Raw genomic sequence first — 23,158 nt, forward strand, 5'->3', positions numbered from 1 at the left:
AACTGTGAAGCTGTGAACAGGACTACCACTAGCTTAAGTATGCACTGTTCTAATGCATTCACCCAAACCTACCTAATTGATGTAGAGCATAGACTAGAGATTAAACAGAGATGTGACAGTAGTGCCACCTTGTGCCTTTAAATCTTAGTAGTAGTAGAGGTACTCCTCACTCTAGGACTGACGTTCTTCATTTACTATCTTTGACAATAGTAGAGGGAGGGACTCTTTCAGAATTTCTGTCTTAGTCAGGGTTTCTATTGTTGTGAAGACACATCATGACCACAGCAACTCTTATAAAAGAAAATATTTCATTGAGATGGTGGCTTACAGTTCAGAGATCCAGTCCATTATCATTATAGTGGGAAGCATGACAACATGCAAGGTAGCATGGTGGCATGGTGCTGGCTACATCTTGATCAGAAGGCAACAGGAAAGTGGACTGAAGCACCAGGCATGACTTGGACATATATGAGACCTCAAATCCCACCCTACTGGTGATACACTTCCTCCAACAAAGCCATACCTACTCTAACAAAGCCACGCCTCCTAAAAGTGCCTCTCCCTATGAGTTTATGGGGGGCAATTACATTTAAACTGCCACAATTTCCATTTAACAACCCAATTTACATTATGATAGCTCTTATTTCGTGTACAGGAGCCCAATATGTTTATTCCACCTGCCACCATGAACTAAAACTCAGTAAGTGGCCATTGAATGATCTATGTTCATAAAGAGTAACTGAGCTTGGCTGTAGGCAGGATTAAATTTATTACTTCTCATGAACTCCTGTGAATAAGAATGCCCCCCATGGGCTCATATATTTGAATGCTTAGTTATCAGCGAGTGGCACTACTTGAGAAGGATTAGGAGGTGTGGCCTTGCTGGAGTAGATGTGGCCTTGTTGGTGTGCCACTGGGTGGTGGGCTTTGAGGTTTCAGAAGCCCAAGTGAGGCCCAGTGTCATGCTGTCTTCCTGCTGCCTGCTATTTTGGATATAGAACTCTCAGTAAAATGCCATACCTCCTTAAACAAACAAAAATGTGTATGAGTGTTTTGCCTGCATGTATTTCTGTGTACCGTGTGTGTGCCTGATGCCAGCAGAATTCAGAAGAGAATGTCAGTTCCCTTAGAACTGGAGTTACAAGTGTTTGTGAGCAACCATGTGGGTTCTGGGAACCTAACCTGGATCCTGTATAAGACCAGCAGGTGCTCCTAACTGCTGAACCATCCCTCCAGGCCCCTTAAATTTATTTTGTGAGACAGGGTTTCATGTATTCCTTTATGTTCTTGAACTTGCTGTGTTGGAGAGGATGACTGACTTTTTGATTCTCCTGCCTCCACCTACCAAGTTCTGGGATTACAGGTATGTGCAGCATTCCCATTTTATGAGGTGCTGGTGACTGAACCCAGTGTCTCATACATGCTGGCAAATACTCTTAGCAACTGAGCTATATCCACAGCTGTCACACTTTGTTACTCTTTCACATGTTACCTTTCCATAGCAACTTGGGCATTTTATGAATTCTTAAATTAGCATGCAAAGTTATCAATATGTCATGTTCTTCTCTCTCTTTCTTCTGTACTCATCTTCCAGCCCTCTCCTACAGGTCGGCTTCCTCGCACTGATAGCTCCTTTTCTGCTTTGATATATGTATTCCCCTCCCCCTTGAGATCCTTCCTTCCCCTCCCACAGTCTCCTTTCTAGTTTCATGGCCTACAGCCACACCTATACATGGATATCAATTAATATAAAAAATTCAAATTTAGGATCTGAGTGAGAAAATATGTGTTATTCATCTTTCTGAATCTGATTTATTTCACTTATGAAACTTGAGTCCCACCTACTTTCCCACAAATGTCTTGATTTGACTTTTGTTTACTGCTATAAAAAATCATTGTATACTTGTAGCATATTTTCTTGGCTCTGTTAATGGACATCTAGGCTGATTCTATTGCTTTTCTATTATGACTAAGCAGAAATAAACATGGATGTGCAAGAACCTCTTTGATACAACTTTGAGTCCCTTGGGCATATACCTAAGCATGCTATAACTGGATCACATGGAAGTTTTACTTTGATTTTTTTATAAATCTACATAATAATTTCTATAGTGGCTGCATCAGTTTACACATCACCAGTAAGGTAAGCTTCCTCTTTCCCCCATCCTTAGCAACAGCTGTTATCACTTTTTTTATTTTTAAAATAATTAGTTTGTATTGTTTGAAAATTTCATACATTCATATAACATGCTTAGAATAAATCTGCCTGTCAGTCTTTCTTCTCCAATCCTGTCTGTATCCCTACACTTCTTCCCCTTTACATGCCCTTTTTTGTTGTTTTGCTTTTCAGAAAATAATTCATTTCAGTATAAATATATTGCATATTTAAAAGGAAACATTTTATGTTAGTTTTGTGGCTTTTTGCTATATTAAAATGCCCAACAAACGCAACTTAAGGCAATCAGGGTTGATTTTGGCTCACAGTTAGAGGGTAGAGTCCATCATGGCGAGGAAGCTGTGGAATGTGGAACTTGAAGTAGCTGGACACATTACATCTGCAGTCAGAAAATGGTGGAACATCAGCCCATGGAATAGTACTACCTACATTTAGGATGGGTCTTCTCAGTTCAATTAACCTAAACCAGAAAACCCCTCAAAAACTTGTCCAGAGTTCCATTTCCATGGTTATTCTAAATCTTCCCCATGACATCCCTATACCATTTCCCCCATAATTCTTAACTCACTTTGAACCATGGGATGCCTCTTCCTCTTTTTCCTCCTGGAAAAACCACAAGCCACACATGAAGGCAAACCCATCAGAATAACTGCTGACTTCTCAATGGAAAATTTTAAAGCCATATGATCTGGGAACAGTGTATTCCAAGCTCTAAAAGACTGTAGATGTTAACCCAGACAACTTTACCCAGCAAACTTTCTGCCATAGTTGAAGGAAAAAGAAAAACTTACCATATAAACAGACTATAAGAATTCATATCCAGAAATGCAGTCCTACAGAGACTATTGGAAGCAATATTTTGGACTAAAGAGAGAAATAAGTAAGCATACCCAAGAGGCTACAGGAAGAAAACAAATGAAATTATAAGAACTGAAGCACAAAAACAAAACTAAGAACAGAAATAGCAAAAATGACAGCAATCATGACACACCTTACAATAATAACTTTAAATAGTACTGGCCTTAACTCCCCAGAAGAAAGACGCGGGTTGGCTGACTGGATCAAGAAAAAAAATCCAGCTCTTTGTTTTCTAGAAAACAAGCAGATGAACAAATAAACTCATCTTTTTAACTTCAAGGATTGGCATGACTTGAGAATGAAGGATGGAAACAATTATTCCAAGCAAATGGGACCAACAAATAAAAAGTTGTTGCTATCCTAATATCTGACAACATAGACTTCAATCTAAAATTAATCAGAAGAGATAAAGAATGGCACTTCACTCTTATCAAGAGAGCAATTAACCAAGAAAATATTACAATCCCAAACATGTGTCTACCAAACTCTGCCATAACCAGTTTTGCAAAAATCAAACTATTAGATATCAAGATATAAATTAACCCCAACTCAGTAATAGTAGGTGATTTCAATATCCCACCTTCTCTGATGGATAGTTCATCTAGACAAAAAAAAAGAAAGAAAAATTGGAATTAAATGACAGCATATATCAAATGGACATAACAGTTATCTACAGAATATTCTACCCAAACCCTAAAGATTATACATTCTACTCAACAGCTCACGGAAGTTTCTGTAAAATAGAGTGTATCCTGGGACACAAAACAAAGCTCAGCAAATAAAGAAAAATTGAAATAACTTTGTGTATTCTTTCTGACCACAAAGCAAGCAATAAAGCTTAAAATAAACAATCTCTAGTAAAACCACAAAATCATGGATATTATACAACACACTATGGAATGATGAATGGATCAAAGAATAAATCAAGAAAGAACATTTAAAATTCCCAAATTAAATGTAAAGGAAAAATACAACATAACAAAACTTCTGGGGCACATTAAAAGTAATCCTAAGAGGAACATTTATTGCTCTAAGTACCTACATTTGAAAAAAAAAAATAGAAAGAGCAAAAAATAATGGAGTTAATGATACAACTTAAGAATTTGGGGAAAAAAAGGAACTAAACCCAAATCTAGCAGATGAGGAGAAATAATAAAAATCCGAGCAGAAATTAATGAAATAGAAACAAAGAAAGCAATAGAAGAAATCAACAAATCTAAGAGGTGGCTCTTTGAAATGCTAAACAAGACTGATTGTCAATCAGTCACTGCTCTAGAGGCAGTGGGACCTGGGAAAATGGAGCTGATAAGTGAGGCAGACAGGAGTCTCATGCAACAGCCAACCATATTCAGAGCATCAGACATTTTATATTCTGAGGGTTAAGAGCAGTCACATGAGTAAAGTGTCCAATCACAAGGGCAAGCCACATGTTTTTCCATAGAGGCATATAAACAAATAACAAGTGTCAGTTGTAATGAATAATCTGAAGTAAACTCACACCTGGGTGGGGCATGAAAGCATAATTCAAGAAACTCAGGTCACAAGAGTCTTGTCTTCATTTCTTAGCGTTCTCTCACAAGCATTCAAAAATTTCCTCACACGACTCTATTCTTGGATGATGTTCTGACAATTAATACACACTTGGTCCAATTAACTTTCAAACGAAGGAGGAGACTCAAATGAACAGAAGAGATAATTTACAACAGACACCAAAGAAATTCAGAATAGTATATGAGAATAATTTTTAAAAACTATACTCCATTAAGTTCTAAACTTAGGAGAATTATAGGCATTTACTTATTCATCTGAACCACCCAATTTAATCCAAGCAGAGTCCAACAATTTAAACAAACCCAGAACAAAGGAGCCTTCCAACTAATAAAAGTCCAGGTGCACATGGATTCACAACAGAATTGTATTAGACTTTCAAAGAACTACAATTTTTAAAATTATTCAAAAAGAAAGAAAAGGAACACTTTGATCACGTCTATGAAGCCAATGATGTTTTTCTGTCCTCTTAGCAGCTGCACATGAATCTATGGATATTGTAATTATTGTCTGCGGCCCCACGGCCATGCAGTCAATGCTCCACTCAGGCTGTAGGGCCTTCTGGTCCTGCTACCCCAGCTCTGTTGTGACCTGTGATATATGGGTTTAAACTAAGTTTCTGTCATTCTATTTACCAACAGAGACTTGCAAGTTAGCTGTGGGAGTGGAAATCTGCTAGATGAGAAGAAGCCTAGAAGCCTAAAGCGACCTTGCTTTATGGCCGGAGACCCAGCAAGACACCTGTCTCTTCACTCATCCCCAAACCAATAGGAAGTCCCAAACTCAAGTCCCTGACCTTTCCTTGCTGTGCATCTTCTCTATTCAAATTGCTGGCTTCTTTATGGCCAATTCTGGTCAGCTAGTCTCTAGCTCCACCCTCTGATTCAAGGTAAACTTTATCTAATAGTGCAATCAAAATCCCCATAACAAGCCAGTGTGAATCTGATACCTAAACCAAGTAACACAGGAAAAAAAAAACATGCAGACCAGTACCCCTCATGAACATGTGAAGAGACACTGTGACCATGGCAACTCTACAAAGAAAACATTTAATTGAGGTGGCAGCTTACAGTTTCAGAGGTTCAGTTCATTATCATTATGGCAGGGAGCATGGCAGCATGCAGGCAGACATGGTTCTGGCTACATCTTGACCAGAAGGCAGCAGGAAGTCAACTGACTGTCATAATGAGCAAAGTTTGAGAAAAGAGACCTCAAAGCCCACCCCTACAGTGACACACACCTATTTTAAAGGCCACACTTCCTAATAGTGCTACTCCCTTTGGGGGCCATTTTCTTTCAAGCCACCACAGTAATAAATTATATAAGTGGATATAAGCTCTTGTGATTATCCTAGTAGATATAAAAAGGCCTTTGACAAAAATCCAACATGCTTCATAATAAATATCCTGGAGAAAGTAGAACTGGAGGGAATATACCTCATATAATAAAGGCTATACGTGATACACCCACAGCCAACACTATCCTAAAAAGAGAAAAACAGAAAACAATTCACTTAAAATTAGGAGTGAGACAGGGATTTCCACTATCCCCACTTCTTTGAAATATAATGCTTGAAGATTATATAAGCAAGAACAATAAGCAAGAGCAGAGAGTTAAACAGACAGAAATAGCAAACTAAGAAGACAAATTATTCCTACTTGCTGATGATATTACACAACAGAGATCTGAAAAATTCCAAGAGAAAACTTCTAGAAATGACCACCAGTTTCAACAAAAGTTGCAATACAAAATCATATTTTAAAAACCTTTCTGCATACCAATAACAAGCATGCCAAGAGGAGCCCATGGAAATTAATAGTGTGAAAATGATCCACAACTGGTTGAAATGTAGAGAGTACATGTCTGTGTGGTCCCCAACCCCAACTGATACATCTAGAATTCAACCTCTCCACCTAAGGCTCAGGTAACCTTGAAAAAGTGTGGCAGAAAGGATCGCAAGAGACAGAGGATTAAGAAGACTGCTGGGAGATACTGTCTTCTAGATAGGGAAGCTGCACCCATGAAATCTCAACCATATGATTTTCTAAACAACACCTGTGTGGATGTCTGCAACTACCATGGGAGCAGAGGAAAGATCCCCGGGGGCAAGAAGGCAGTATGGTTCAATACAACCGAGTAGCAGGAGTTAGTTCAAACTCCAGGAGTCTGACCCTAAGCAGTTTATTTTAGGGATACTTAGCACAGCACAATTTGGTGAAAACCTCCCTGGTAATAATTAATTCATTCCTGTGTGCATAATAAAGCATACATAAATCTTGAGGAACAAAATAAGCTAAATAAAGAACAGATGTGACTACATCAAAACTCTTTGTAAAGTACATTTGACACCTTCTATAAAGATAGGTTCTGTAGATTGAGGAAAACAAGGCCACATAAGGGTCTGGCGAAGGATCTGGTGTGGTCTTAGCCACACAGGCCACTAGACTATTTACCATATCCACTCCCAGCATTCTGGGCAGAGAACAGGCTATGAATCCCTTCCCTTGAAAGAACAACCCCTTGTGTTTAACATTTCAAGTTCCCCTAGTGCTTATCTGTGAGCACAAGGACCTCTGTGTCTCCTGCAAACACCCTGCATAATGATAAGACCAGATGACGTGCCAGTATGCATGATAAGAATTTCACAAGACCCCACCCCTAGATGAAGAGCTACAAGCAATCAGTGGGTGTCCAGAGAGGGAGAATCAGTTTTACTCAGGGATGAGCCTCTAATAGGTTATCCACTACTCCCTCTTAAAATGATGCTATCTCCTGATGTATTTTAAGAGGGAGTAGGGGACACAGGAGTTGGGGAGAGAAGGGTAGAAATGATGTAAATATAAATATATAAATCAAAAACATAAAACAATAAATATGCAAGGATTATAAAAAGTGGTTATATGACAAAAAAAACAAAACAACAAACAAAGAATGCACTGTAAGAGCATGAAACATGCCTGAGATTGAGGTCGAGTGGAAATAGATTAGGTTTTCCTGTAGTCTATGAATTATTTTGCAGAACCCTCAGAGAGTTTTAATAAGAAGTTGAGTCTCAGAAAAGACCAATGTCTCTCATGCAAACAAACATTTTTGCTCAAGGATGAGTCCCTGGTATAACTGGTCCTTTGCTAGGTATGGCTTTGGCACTTCATAGTAAAGCATTTATAAACACAGTAGCTGTAGCCTTTTGACAATTACATTCTCTGCAGTTAGATTTCTGCATTCTCATGGCCACCATATATAATACAATCTCAGAAAAATACTTCTGAATGTATGTATATGTGAAGAAAATTGGTGTGGATGAAATAGTAAACTTCAAAATGGTAGTTACCTTTTGAGGAGTTGGATATTTCATGGATAATGATCTTGTTTACATTTGTAGTGCTTTAATGATGGGAGAGTCAGTCAAGAGACTAGATGAAGGGAACAGAAGGCCATGAGGGCCAATAATGATTACACAACATGGCACTGATATGGATAAATACACTGGATCTCCAGTAACCTGCTATATAACCATTTCTGGCAAGATTCAACTTGTGAGCAAATTGTGTATAAATATGTCCTTGGGGTGAAAGTCGAGTGTCTCCACCTTTGTCTTTGCCAGCTGTTACCTGATGTGTCTTTGCTGCCTCAGATTTCTGCTGTATGTGCCAAGCTGTTGTGGTCTGTGTGCTCGTCATGAATAATGTCACATCTGCCTCAGGTTATTTTTAATCTCCCAGCCTCCTGTGACCCTCATTTCCTGGTTTTAGGACTTGAACTTATGACCATAGGACTTGGTTTTACTATATTTGTAAGAGGAGACACATTCAAGAAGACAGAAAAGAACGAGTTGTTATGTCATCCCTACCTCAACTTCAAGTAACTTGGGGAGAGACACCCCTCATCTGAGGATGGGGAAAGGGATTAAGCCTAGGCTTTATACTTAAAATCCAGCACAGAGAAGCCAGTTATTGACCGGGCTCTACGTCAGGCTGGTATCTGCAGAGCTGTTGACACTACCTAGCCCTATAGCCATGGAGGTGTTTCTACTACCCCTCCCTCAACCTTGCATAGCAGAGCTGGGAACAAGACTCTACCTGCTGGGAAGAAAAGCAAATTGCTAACACAGTAATTCGCCTTAGAGCTCTGCTGGGCCCTCACTCAAATCTAGGTAGAAAATAAGCAACTGTATCCAGGCCAGACCTCATAGGCCTGGATACAGACCTGCCCAGGCATCAGGTGGACACTTAATCCTTGGTGAAACAGTTTTACATTTTGGCCGGCATCACCTCCAGACTTAGAGCATGCCTGAGGACCCTCTCCCCAGATTTGTTCACATTTCTACAGCTGGGACCCAGCCTGCTTAGCTTACTACTTGTGACCAGTGGGTTCTAAGGCCAGCAGCATGGCTAGGCCACGTACTAAATTGTAGATGGTGTCTCCACACTTTCCCTGGCAGCAGGAAATGACGCGCGCCCTGATAAGATGGAGTCGTACATACAGGGGAAAGCGGAGCAAGCCAAGCCTCACATCAGGTAAAAGTTGGCAAATGTAAAGGCAAACACCTGGGCAAAGGCCTCATCTCCAGTGGCAGCATTTGTCTGTGTGCACCCCTGAGATGGTGTGTGTCTTTGCAGCTCTGGGGACTCAGGTAGACTTCAGTTAGATGCCACCCTTGAGAGCAAAGGGTCTGGCTTCACCAGCATTACCGCAGGCTCAGGCTGTAGAGTATTGAAGGGTGTAAACTTCCCCACTTTTACAACTGAATTTAGGTTTCAGCTCTCTGAGAGGGGCAAAATGGGTGTCTCTCCCAACAAAGGGCCATTTATCAACAACACCCTTGCATTCAGGATGAGGGAGAGAGCATGTACAAGGCCCGAGTCAGCCACACAATGTCTCAAGGACAAATCCTGCACCCCCCTCCTTCTGAGTCATGTCTGGACTTGCCCAAACTTGCTCAAGTATGTCCAAAAATGGTATAACTGAATCTCAGCCAATAAAGAGTATACTAGTGTAACTGCTGCTTGCTTAAGCAATTATGTTTGAGCTGATCTAACTGTTCCTAAAATTCCCCTAGCTGTGCTTAAGAGGCGCCCCTCTCAGGGTCATCACCATTTTGCACAGGTGTTGGACCCCTGAATGCTCATAAATAAATGTTCTTTGTTCTTGCACACTATTTGAGTCTGGGGTCTTCCTTTAGCGTTTTCTTGGATGCTTACAGTATAGAGCAAGACTCTATTCACTGGAATTATATAACAGGAGCAAGGCAAGACTTTTACTTTGGAACGTAGTGCCAGGCAGATAGAACAAAAAACTGGGCAGGCCCTAACAGTCCCCAGTCTCAGGCTGTGGGAGCCCGTTTTCGGGTTCCTTGTGGCTTTACCCAGCAGGTCCACATAGAGGATGGTCAGGACCACGGGCCTGAGTGCAGGTGTCTGAGATGGTCTGCACTTGGCTGTGCTAGGGGAGGAGGCCATTTGCTCCACCCCTTGGCATCTCTATAAAAACCCTGGGCCAGAGACAGTCGGGGCCGTTGGAATAGGTTCCAGGCCCTCTCAAGGCTATCCTTTATTTTCTATCTGTTTATCTCCGGAAGATTCTCCACTATAAATCCTTCTATCTAATATTTCCTGCTGATTGCACTCAAGAAAACTCTGGGGGACTGTGGGGATGGTGGGTAAATGCCCCACATTAGGCCCGTACCCATGCACAGAGCTACCGGAATATCCCTTGTGGCAAGCAGAGTCCCAATCTGTTTGTTGGATTTCTATTGCAGCCAGCACGAGCTGTGGCTGATTCCGTCAGCTATCACAGTCTTGTGGCCTGAGTCCATGTCAGTAGCGGACAGCCCACAGCAGCGTGGATTTCAGTCCAATCCACCACTATGCTAGTCATGGCTGCCTAGTAGAAAAGTTTGCCACAGAATTGTGGCTGTGGTGGCTACCAACATGGCATAAGAGTGTGAGGCCAGCCCTTCCGAAATCATTCTTCCCAGAGTCAAGGAGAAGTCAATAAAGAAAGACAAGCTGGCAACTGTGGACCAAGTGGCTGTGCCCACCCTGTTTCTAGAAAGTGACTTGTAGGGAGACCCTACCCTTATGTCCTCCCCCAGTTCTTTCTGAATACCACACCAGCTGAGGCTTGGGGAAAACTAGGCCGCTAGTGTTGCAACAGTAACAACACAACAGCAGCAGGTTTGCGTAGGGCAGCATCTAGTGCTGAACTAGCAGGCATGATAAGCAGTGCAGAAGATAAGCAGCGCCATTCAACAGTGGGGAGGACTGGAATAAACACCGAGTCTTTCAATGTGGAGATGCCACTGAATGTCAACAGGACCGAGGACTCTCAGCCAATCATATTTTACCGGATGGTCAGAGTAAAGAGCTAGTTTGAACAAATTCTGTAATGGAGAATTTAGAGCATCAGTCCTAAGGAGGTTCAACAAGCTTCAAGAAAACCAGGAGGAATGATTTAGTACTCTACCACAACATCTTTTACCCAGATAGATGCAAATAAAAGCTGTCCATAAATCCTTAAGCTGAAAAACACACTGAGTGGAATTAATATAGTCACAGAAGGCATCAGTGGCGGGGCAGAACTGATGAAGGCATTAAGATCAAGCACAAGCTAGCTGAAAGTAAACAGTTGAGAAAAATTACAATAAACAGCTAGATCTCAAAGGATCATGGGTTACACGCTATTAATGAAGAGGAAATCAGTTATCCTTTCCAGGAGTGCCCCAAACTGTGTAGTCTGTGCTGTGAGACAACACTCCCTAGGAGACATGAACAAACATCGATCCACCCCAGAGAGGAAACCAATGACAAACCAAACTAAGGATACCACCAAAGTCCATCTTGGTGAACCAATACGTTTTATAGATGTTACTCAAAGGAGCAGAAATGACTCAAAGGCAGCTTTACTATCAAAGCCAGCAGGGGTGAGAGAGTTCACAAAATGTGGAACCCTGGAGCACACTGCACAGCCTGGAGGGTTCAATAGTAACCCTTCCAGGAAGCTGGTCTTCGCTTTTAGCAATTAGTCTCTGCATATTGCTCAGCTGATCAGAGCATCTTCTAGGCACCTCAGCTTGTCTGAAAGTGTCTCTCAGCAGACCTTGGATTTTATGCTTGGAGAGTGGGGGACTGTCCTAGCTAGTTTTATGTCAACTTGACATAAGCTAAGACTTATTTCAAAGGACAGAGCATAAACTGAGAAAATTCCTCCATAAGATTCAGCTGTAAGGCATTTTCTCAATTAGTGATTGATGTGGGAGGGTCCAGTCCATTGAGGGTGGTGCCACCTTTGGGCTGCTGGTCCTGGGTGCTATAAGAAAGCAGGCTGTGCTGAGCATACGCCTTTAATTCCAGCACTTGGGAGGCAGAGCCAGGTGGATCTCTGTGAGTTCAAGGCCAGCCTGGGCTACAGAGTGAGATCCAGGAAAGGCGCAAAGCTACACAGAGAAACCCTGTCTCGAAAAACCAAAAAAAGAAAGAAAGAAAGAAAGAAAGAAAGAAAGAAAGAAAGAAAGAAAGAAAGAAAGAAAGAAAGAAAGAAAGAAAGAAAGAAAGAAGCAGGCTGTGCAAGGCGTGGGAGAAAGCCAGTAAGCAGCACTCCTCCATGGCCTCTGCAGCCGCTCCCACATCCAGGTTCCTGCCCTATTTAACTGCCTTCGATGTTGAACAGTGATATCTGAGTATAAGCCAAATAAACTCTTTTTTCCCCAAATTTTTTTTTGTGGTCATGATGTTTCAGCACAGCAACAGTAACCCTGACTAAGACAGGGACAAAGTAAGTCTCATCAATTGTAGTTGTTTACCCTCTGAGCTTACCCAGCTTCCTGAAGTACAGGATTTTTTAGCTCCTGTGGGAACATTGTGTGACTTAACAAGCTTCCCCCAAGCTGTAAGGTTTTATCTTGGGTAAAATTGCTACACTTCCATGTGCTTCATGGGAATGTTGGGTAACTCTTTTCTTTTTCAGGAGAAATGTATTCCACTGAAGGAATGCTAGGTGTGAATATTAGAATTACACAGGAGAAGTTGGTGAGTGTGGCAAGAATCACCTCAATGACTGCTTATAATAAGGGGAGGCACAGCTAACACTGAGGAGTTTTTGATAAGGCTGCGTGGAAACTTGCCTGTAGAGGCATCATAATATATATACCTATCCATATATTAAAAGAATTTAAATGGGGTAATCCTGTAATGGGGTGGCCATGCCAATACAAGATACCACAGGACAACATAAAAAGGCCAGGCCCAGGAAAGGGTTCCTTCTTTTGGAGCTGTTGGATAGTGTGGTCCCCTAGCTAACCCCCAAACATTACAGATTATTTGTGCTACTCAGGGATCTCTCCTGCTCTGCTGCTGTGTCAGAGAGACAGAGAGTCCCCAGTTAACTCATAATAGTAGAAAGAATCTTTGCTTTTGTGCTGTGGGATGTTAATGTATGTCCTGTGGGAGCCCTTCTTGGGTTCCTTGTGGCGTTACCCAGCAGGTTTGCATAGAGGATGATTAGGACCATGGGCCTGAGTGCAGGTGTCTGAGATGGTCTGCACTTGGCTGTACTGGGGGATGGTCTGTATGTCAAGTTGCTCTGATTGGTCAATAAATAAAACCTGATTGGTCGTGGCTAGGCAGGAAGTATAGGCGGGACTAACAGAGGAGAAATAAAAGAACAGGAAGGCAGAAGGAGACACTGTAGCCACTGCCAGGACAAGCAACATGTGAAGATGCTGGTAAGCCACGAGCCTCGTGGCAAGGTATAGATTTGTAGAAATGCGTTACTTTAAGATATAAGAACAGTTAACAAGAAGCCTGCCACGGCCATACAGTTTGTAAGCAATATAAGTCTCTGTGTTTACTTGGTTGGGTCTGAGCGGCAGTGGGACTGGCGGGTGACAGAGATTTGTCCTGACTGTGGGCAAGGCAGGAAAACTCTAGCTACACTTTTGCATCAGATTTGGTCTCTTGGTGGTCTTTGGGGGACTCTGGGTACAACAAGCCAGAAAGTGGAATGTGGTAGTTCGAAAGTGTGTCACTGTGGGGACAGGCTTTGAGGTTTCATATGCTCAGGATACCACCCAGTTTCTCAGTCGACTTCCCCGTTACCTGCAAGATATGAACTCCAGCACCATGTCTGCCTGCATGCCACCATGCTCCCTGCCATGATGATAATGGACTGAACCTCTGAAATGATAAAATAGCCCCCTCGATTAAATGTTTTCCTTATAAGAGTTGCGGTGGTCATAGTGTCTCTTCACAGCAATAGAAACCCTAAGACATATACAAATGTTTATGAATGTCCCCATGGCAAATAGTTTGATCTCTCACTAGAATGCTGCAAATAGATTTGAGCTCCATCTCATTATTATAATTTCCTTTTTTTGTTTTGTTTTGTATTGAGACAGGGTTTCTCTGTGTAGCTTTGGTGCCTTTCCTGGAACTCACTCTGTAGCCCAGGCTGGCCTCAAACTCACAGAGATCTGCTTGCCTCTGTCTCCTGAATGCTGGAATTAAAGGCGTGCGCCACCACCGCCTGGCTCATTATTATAATTTCTAATGAAAGTAACAAAGTATGGTTTCATAGAATAGTGTTATGATTATCATGTGACATCTGTTTTTTATAGCAGAAAGGATCTAGTCCAACATTTGAAAATCAGTTTAATAGGAATGTAAAGGAATGGATGAAAACAAGAAGGACTATAGTAATGTTCATTGACACTAAGTAATAAGAACAAAGGCTTTTGTTATATGTTCTTGAAATATTTTTAAACATTTATTTTCCGTGCATGTGTGCATGCACACGTGCGTGTATGTGCCATGTGTGATTGCCAAGGAGCCAGAAAAAGGCATCAAATCTCCTTGAGTTCCAAGTGGTTCTCAGCTACCTAAAAAGAGTGCTGAGCTCCAAACTCAAGTCCTCAGGAAGAGTGACAAGATCTCTTAATCACTGAGAAGTCTTTCAGTCACTGTGGCAAGCTTTGTCCTTGAGCAGCCTTGGAGGCTGGCTGGCCTAGCACCTGACTGTGGGGGCTGACCCAGCGGCCCAGGCTCTGTCCTTGAGCTGCCATGGAGGCTGGCTGGCCTAGCACGTACTGATTGTGGAGGCTTACTCAGTGGCCCAGGCTCTGTCCTTGACTCATGCACATAGCTCTAAGTTGGTTAGGGGTCCCAGACAGTAAACAATTGGCTGAACCTTAAGCGGTCAGAGTACATGCAGAAAGGGAGCTACTGCAAGGACTATATCTTTTGTTCATGGCCCTCCCAGAAACTGCTTGCTCAAGTCTCAGGAAACTGAAATTGAGGCCTGATCTCTGAGAGAAGACTGAGCAGCCTGTTATGGCATCTACTTGCAAAATGTATTTAGTCCAACTTCAAAAGTCCCCATAACCTATCACAGTCTCAACAATGTTTTAAAGTCCAAAGTTCAAAGTCTCTTCTGAGATTAATACAATCTCTTAACTGTAATCCCCTATAAATTCATAAAAAACAGATCACATACTTCCAAGGTATAATGGCACAGGATTTACATTACCATTCCAAAATACAGGAAAGGGAGCATACTATGGAAATACTGGACCACAGCAAGACCAAAAACCAGCTGGGCGAACTCTGCATCTCCATGTCTGATGTCAAAGCACTCTTCAGATCTCCAACTCCTTTCAGCTTTGTTGACTGCAGCACACTTCTTTCTCTTGGGCTGGTTCCACTCCCTGTTAGCAGCTCTCCTCAGCAGGTATCCCATAGCTCTGGCACTCTAACATCTTGGGTTCTCCAAGGCAATCTGGACTTCAACTTCACAGCTTCACCCACATGGCCTCTCAATGCCTCTATTCAGGGACACCCCTGACACATGCCTGGCCTCAGTGGCTTCTTTATTGGGCGCCTTAACCCGGCGTTCGGTTCATCCTGCAGTGCCAGTTCTGCTTACCAAAAGTGGCACTCGCATTCCACGCCCGGCTCCACGCCAGCGAGCCGGGCTTCTTACCCATTTAAAGTTTGAGAATAGGTTGAGATCGTTTCGGCCCCAAGACCTCTAATAATTCGCTTTACCGGATAAAACTGCGTATGTGCGTTGCGTCAATGCAAGAGCGCCAGCTATCCTGAGGGAACCTTCGGAGGGAACCAGCTACTAGATGGTTCCATTAGTCTTTCGCCCCTATACCCAGGTCGGATGACTGATTTGCACGTCAGGACCGCTACGGACCTCCACCAGAGTTTCCTCTGGCTTTCTTTAGATATGGAGGGAGATTCTATAACTTAGATATGGAGGGAGATTCTATAACTTTCTTCTATCCTTAACTATAAAGCCAGAACCATGTGGATGAAGCTGCCAAGTTCTGCTGCTTGCTGGGACTGGAACATGGCTCCCTCGTTCAATTACATCTTCACCAGAATTCTGTCTTTCACTGCCTAAGCTTGGCTGTCCTGAAACTTGCTCTGTAGACCAGGATGACCTGAAACTCAGGGATCTGTCTGCCTCTGCCTCCTGAGTGCTGGGATTAAAGGTGTGTGCCACCACACCCGGCTCTAATCTTTTCTTTAGTTACTTTTTACAAGTTGGAAACTCAGCTGGGTGGGGTCTTGCCCTGAGGTCACCACTTCTTTTACTCAATTTCTTAATTCATTTATCTCCTTGAACACAGGATTCAGCTCCATTCTACTTCCTGGTGCTCTTTTTCTCCTCAAAATTACATTTTGTAATTTACCCTGCTCAGCTTGCTCCTTTTCATTATAAATCTTCATTAGAGTTACCACTAATAACCACATGACAGAGTCTATAGGCTGTTTTGAGATTTCTTCTGCCAACAGAATTAATCCAAAACTCTTCAGTTTAGCCTTAGGCAAACTTTTGGACAAAGGTAAAAAGCAGCCACTTTCTTCACCAAAATATCACAAAAATGGTCTTTAGGAAACATACTAAAATTCTTCTCCTCTGAAACCTCTTGGGCAAGCCCCCCCCCCAACCGTTCATCAAATCATATTCAACACCACTATATTCCATGGTCCTACTAGTTACCCATAAAGCATTCTACTGCTTTTCTAGTCCACACTCTCATGGTCCATATTCCTTCAAACAAAAACATGGTCAGGCCCATCACAATAGTACCCTAGTCCTGACACCAACTTCTATCTTAGTTAGGGTTTTTATTGCTATGAAGAGACATCATGACCATGGCAACTCTTATAAATGAAAACATTTGAGGCTGGCTTACACTTCAGAGGTATGATCCATTATCATCATGACAGAAGCATGGCAGTGTGCAGGCAGATATGGTGCTGGAGTAGTAGCTGAGAGTCCTACATCTTGCAGGCAACAGGAAGTTGACTGAGACACTGGGCGGTATCCTGAGCATAAGAAACCCCACCCCACCCCCACAGTGACACACTTCTTCCAACAAGGCTATACCCACTCCAACAAAGCTACATCTCCTAATAGTATAACTCCCTGTGAGAATATGGGGGCCAATTGTATTCAAACTACCACACTATATATTCTAAGTTTGAGATAATGTTAAAGAATCCTGTTACTCATGTTGGAAATTAAAATAAAGTCATGGATTTGTAAGAAAATATCTTTGACTTTTGGAGTTGAAAGGGACATTAGCCCACTTGAGCATGGCTCTGGCAGGCCTTGCCCTTCTCCCCCATTCCCTCTGGCTTGCTAAAAACCATTAGATTCCATTCCTAAAGCTGGCCACCAAGGTCTATTCCCTTATTTGGCCACTTTCTCCTCCTGAGGCTGACTACCAAGGTCCAGCTATCAATGTATTGACTTTCAGCAATCAAAAGCCCATTTGGCTCACCTAATTAACATGTCCAACTAAAATTAAACACCTCATCCTAACATGGGGTTGCCCCTAGCACCTTTATAATCTGCCATTTGCCTATGGAACGCGTCTGTCTCCTCTCTATCCAGAGTCAGTTCTTTATTCCTCTGAGACAAACACCCTTGTCCCCTCTCCCTGTTCCCTTCCCCTTCTCCATAACCCTCTATCTCTCGTCTTTGTCTCTTATTCCCTGCCTCCGTCCCTCTGGGGCAAATAAATCTCCTTTGTTCTGAAAACTTAGTCTTGGGGGTCCTGAGCCAGCACTTTTTCTTTCAGAGTTTTGTCTCAAAATATTTGAACATGAAATATCAGGGAATCTGGGTGTATTTTTCAAAGAGCTAAATCTATTGAAAATTCTCTCCCTATATTTAAGTTTCTACACAAGAATGAATCTTTCCATCTCTACCCATTTCTTTTTGCATATATGACAGAAAGCAAAGTAGGCCTTGCTGCCTATGTAAGTTTGGCAGACAGACCATGGGGCACCACCCTTAAGAAGATCCCTAACTTCAGAAAAGCAAAATGGTAGTAAATCACAGTTAGTAACCCAAGGGTCTTATCACCTTGTTGGTGACTTCTAAATCCCAAGGACTTTGTTGTGATTCTGTGGTGTCTTTGTGGGTCCTGTGGGCTTATACTTGCATAGAATGGGAGATAGAGACACCCAGTTCCTACCCTGGAAAGGCATAAAGCTCTACTCTGGAAAATGAAATAGGATGAACATTTAAGGCCTAGGGTACTTGTTACTAGACACAGAGGAAGAGTTTTCTTGTATTTCAGTGTTTAAAAAATTGTTCTAGAAGTAAAATTACAAGATATGTATCTTGCTACTAGAACCCATGGAGCCAAGGGTCTAAATATCTTGCTACTAGAATTATGAACCCAGACATAATAGGAAGTTCTTCAAGCACAGATTGCTGAAACTTTGAAGCCTGTGAGTAATGAATGTAAACAAGAGAAAACTGTTGAGAAGTCCTGTAAGAGGATTTTTGCTCTTCTTCACTAGGGTACTTAAAGCTGCCACCAGACATCCAACGTCCCAGAGGATGTTATCCTTTAGCTTAATCAGATCAATCCCTTCCCTTTTTCAAAGATTGTCCATATTTTATCCCAACACCCACCAAGATTTTTAGCAGGGATGGATAGTGAGGAAATCTCCATTGGCTTTTTAAAAAGTAGCCATGAGTTACAGTAAATACCAGAATCCCTTACCTTGGTTCACAAAACCCTATAGGATTTTCCTTTACTCCACCCCACATCCTATTACCTTCCACTTGTTCACTGGGTGCCTTCCCTGTTCCCAGACAGACATTTACTCCAACCATGGATACGGGTTACCTGTATCTCTCTCCGTTAGTTCTGCCAGAAAGGTCCCCACACCTAACTCCTTGAAAACTACACAACTTACTCATCTCTCTTATTTGGCTTCTAGAAGGTCATTCCTATACTCAATGATGCACTTTCCATTCTTTCCTTCTCTGTCTATACACACACACACACACACACATATATACACACACACATATATATTTACAACATAGTAACTTAACCATCCCCTAACATGATGTCAAACATTGTAGTTATTGTTGTTCAATGTTATTATTGTTCAACCCAGAAAGAAAACATATAGGAGTCTTTAACAACACACACGGCACAGTGAACATTCAATGGTGTATGTAGAATGAAATCACTTGCCGAGTCTGCATGTACTTTACATGGATAGCTATTTCCAGCTCCAATCTCTTTCCATTTCTAAGAGAAAATGTGGATCTACCAGTTGAGGACATGTTTAATTAATGAAGGCGTTTCAAAACTGAACTTAGAGGCTGGCTTGCTTCAGAGAAAAGGGCCAGGTTTTCAAAACTTGCATGTGTCTGGGATGCTTGATGAGTCATTTGGAACACCACTTGGGAGAAGGAATGGTTACTTGAGTGTTTTGCTTGTCCACTGATATATCCTCCCTGGACCAGTGGAGTAGACAACTAAAGAGGAGATAAGAGAGGTAAGGGCTCTGTGGGAGATCAAGCAGAAGGAATTAGATTCACGTAAGTGGTGCTATGTAGTGATACATTTTCTGGAAATATCCATTGCATTTGAAGAGACTGAACTTTTACCAGACCTTGCAAGCAAGTTAATAATATACCTTGAGATAACTTAAGACATCTTAAGCTGCAATCCTACTGTGTACTCAGCCTGTTTAAGTTTAACCTGCCTTTAAGAAAACAATGAAACCAATCTTACTATACCTTAGTTTTTTTAATGACCTATGCCAATGCAAAGCTTTAATCTTAAATTATTTACTCTTTCGAGTCTCTTACCCAGAATAATGTATGCATGAATATGTATATGTATGTAATCATTTGCTAAAAGTAGCGAATAGGTTAAAGGTAACCTTAAACAAAACAAATAATCCATAAATGTTAGAAGCAATGTGTGGCTATAGGCTGAACCTATATTGAGTGCTATTCTAGGTCAGTTGCGGTTAGTAAAGTAACTACTTCCCTTGTAAAAATCTGTTAAAGATTTCTTGTTGTTCTTTTTTTTCTTTGCCTGAGGCCAGGCCATAAACAACCTGTGACAGGCAAAGTAAGGCTTATACATTTGTTTTTTTGTGGATTTGGGGAATTTCAGAGTAGGATGTATGAATGTGAATTTATTTTCCCATTCCCAGTCCACCATAAGTGACTATTTACTAGGAAGGCCTGAGGGTGATGCCCCCAGGTTGGCCTGAATAAAGATCTATGTAAAAATTATCCTTCATTTCCCCCCTCTACCATATTTTCTGTATTGTTCAGTACATGCATCCTTTTGTTAGGAGCAGTCAATAGGGGCAGATCAGATGCGCGTTACAGACAAGCAACACAGAGAGACCATGGAGCACAGACTACAGACAGGCAGAAGACGCAGGCCAAGAAGTGGAGAATTGAAACTGGGGCTCACTCTGGGTCAAACTACTCCAAGAGAAAATCACTTTTTCATTCCTCTATGTAACACTGGCACATTTTGTTGGCCCTCCACCTGAGGTTTCTTTAATGTGTAGTTGACAAAGGCAGAAAACATCAATGTCCCTGGACATTTCTAAACTCTAAATTCTCCTTCATTTCCTAAACACTGAGTTCAAGACACTTGACGTTTTCAATGGGTTTCCCAGCCCACATGAGTATTCTGTCCCACAATGGCTTTAATTTCTACCTCTTATCCCCTTTCTACTTTGATGACAGTAACTTTCACATAGGATTCTCTTTTCCTTTAATGAAAAATTTCATTATAGCCCTTATCCCTACCTGACTCAATGCATCTACATGGTAGTTAGCGGAGCTGCTTAAAGCAGTGTAAGACACATGGAAAGTCAAATTTATTCTGCACCATATTCATATTGCCTTCTGAAAATGCTCTGGTCTTACAGCATTTCTAGGGAATGAGGGCACAACAGAGGAGAGAACTGATTCCAGAGTGGCTGTCATTAAGCAAAAGAGATGGACTACAAAACATGTATTAAAAATCTCTCCTAGATCAGGACAAGATTTTTCATGAGACGTCTGGCAAGTCCTTATGCTGAAACTGGAGTTGCAAGGGCAGTTCAGGGTGACTACTGGACTCTAGAAGTGAAAGATAATAACTGTATTGATTTTAAGCTATGTATATGGAAATTAGATATAGTAGCAATAGGAAATTAATCAGAAGCAATTGGCATACAACGCAGGGCCTAAGGGTTGGAGGTAGAATCCACAACATGTCCCTGACATGTAATTGAATTGCCTTCTAAATATGTATGTTTATATCCATAGATTATTTCAGCCTGGACCAGAACAGTTTCTTTTTATAGTGGAGGATGGTATATGCAGAGACTCATACCTGTTGATCTGCTGAAAGTAAGTGACACTTGAGTGCTCAGTCCTAAGCAGGACATCAATATTGCCATCTCCACGTCCTAGGGAACATGATGAAAGAACAAGTGGAATGATTGTAAGAGCAGGAGGATGGAGAGGAGTGCTTTACTTTGAACACTGAATTCTGCACATGGCATGGCTGTCCCAATCATGAACACTGGCACACACAGAAAAGTAACAAAATTAGAAGGCAGACTAGTCAGGAATAATGGGATCAGAAGGAAAGGGACTGGGATATGAGAGGGCAATGGAGATGAACACTATCACAATACATTTTATACATATATGTAACTAATAATAATGAAAAGAAATATGTCCCTTCAACACTATAGGTAGTGAAATAGCTACTTTTGAATAGTGCAACATGGACAACTTCCCAGTCCACCCAGAGTCACCTGAATGGAGGAAATGGGAATGCATACATACACCCAGAACACACGAGAATCATGGGAAAAATCACAATGTAAACACTTATTCCTCTAATGAGAATATATATTCCAAATTCAAATTAGATTACAGCACCATATGTGAAAGGATTTGATGTCCTAGATATCTGTGTAATCCGTGTCAATGACAGAAACACCTGTGACAGATGGCAGTTCATAATAATGTAGTTGAACCATAAATTGCATGTGACTCTGTGAGGAGATCATTGCAGGCAAGGATGGCCTTAGGCATGCCTACATCACAGTGAAATTCCATGGTAGGAGCACAAATGTGTAGAGTATGGTGATCATTTGATGAGAAGGCCCTGGGAAGGGCAAATGCATTAGTCTAATCACGATGCTATAATAAAATACTTTGAGTAATTTACAAACAATATACATTCACTGCTTAAAATTTTAGAGGTTGGGAAGTTGAAGGCAAAAGCACCAAAGTGGAGGAAAAGGGAGGGAGAAATGTAATTAAATTACAATTAAGAAAAGATTCCGTGTCTGGTATGGGTTCATTCCTCATCAACAGAACCGCTTGCTGCATCTTGATGTGGTGAAGAAAAAAACAGCTCCCTTGTACCTCTTTTGTAAGGCATAATTTCATTCACTAGGATAGTGTACTGGCTGGTTTTGTGTGTCAACTTGACACAAGCTAGAGTCATCAGAGGACGGAGCCTCAGCTGAGGAAACGCCTCCTTGAGACCCAGCTGTAAGGCATTTTTTTTTCATTTAGTGATCAGTGGAAGAGGGCCCAGCTCGTGGTGAATGGGGCCATCCCTGGGCTGCTGGTCCTGGGTTCTATAAAATGACAGGCTGAGCAAGCCAGTAAGTAGCACCCCTCCATGGCCTCTGCATCAGCTCCTGCTTGAGTAGTTCCTGTCCTGCCTCCCTTCAGTGATGAACAGCAATGCTGAAGTGTAAGCCCAATAAACCCTTTCCTCCTCGACTTGCTTTTTGGTCATGATGTTTTATCACTGCAATAGAAACCCTAACTAAGACAGATATACACAATTACATAGTAGCGGCACATAAAACAGATATTTTTCTTTTGTTTGTTTTTTGAGACAGGGTTTCTCCGTGTAGTTTTGGTGCCTGTGTCAAAAAAAAACAAAAAACTTTCCTGTATCAGATTAAAGGAAAATTCACTAGCTTTTGTAATTTGTATATAGCTATTTACATTTAGTTTCCTGATCTATTTAACATTGTAAGGTATAGAATGTCTCTATTTTTTCACAAATACCTATGTAGTTGTCCAATCACCATTTTTCTAAAAAGATTACTTGTTTTTATTTTATTTATATCTTCAATTACTATGTAGTTCAGTCTTGAATTTGTGATCCACCTGCCTCAGCCCATTAAGTGATGACATTATGGCCTATGCCACCAAGCCAGACATGAAAGTTTATTTTTGCTCCAATGTAATAAGTTGATATTT

Source organism: Peromyscus maniculatus, chromosome X (assembly GCF_049852395.1).
Source record: "Peromyscus maniculatus bairdii isolate BWxNUB_F1_BW_parent chromosome X, HU_Pman_BW_mat_3.1, whole genome shotgun sequence".
In the NCBI taxonomy this organism is placed as follows: domain Eukaryota; kingdom Metazoa; phylum Chordata; class Mammalia; order Rodentia; family Cricetidae; genus Peromyscus; species Peromyscus maniculatus.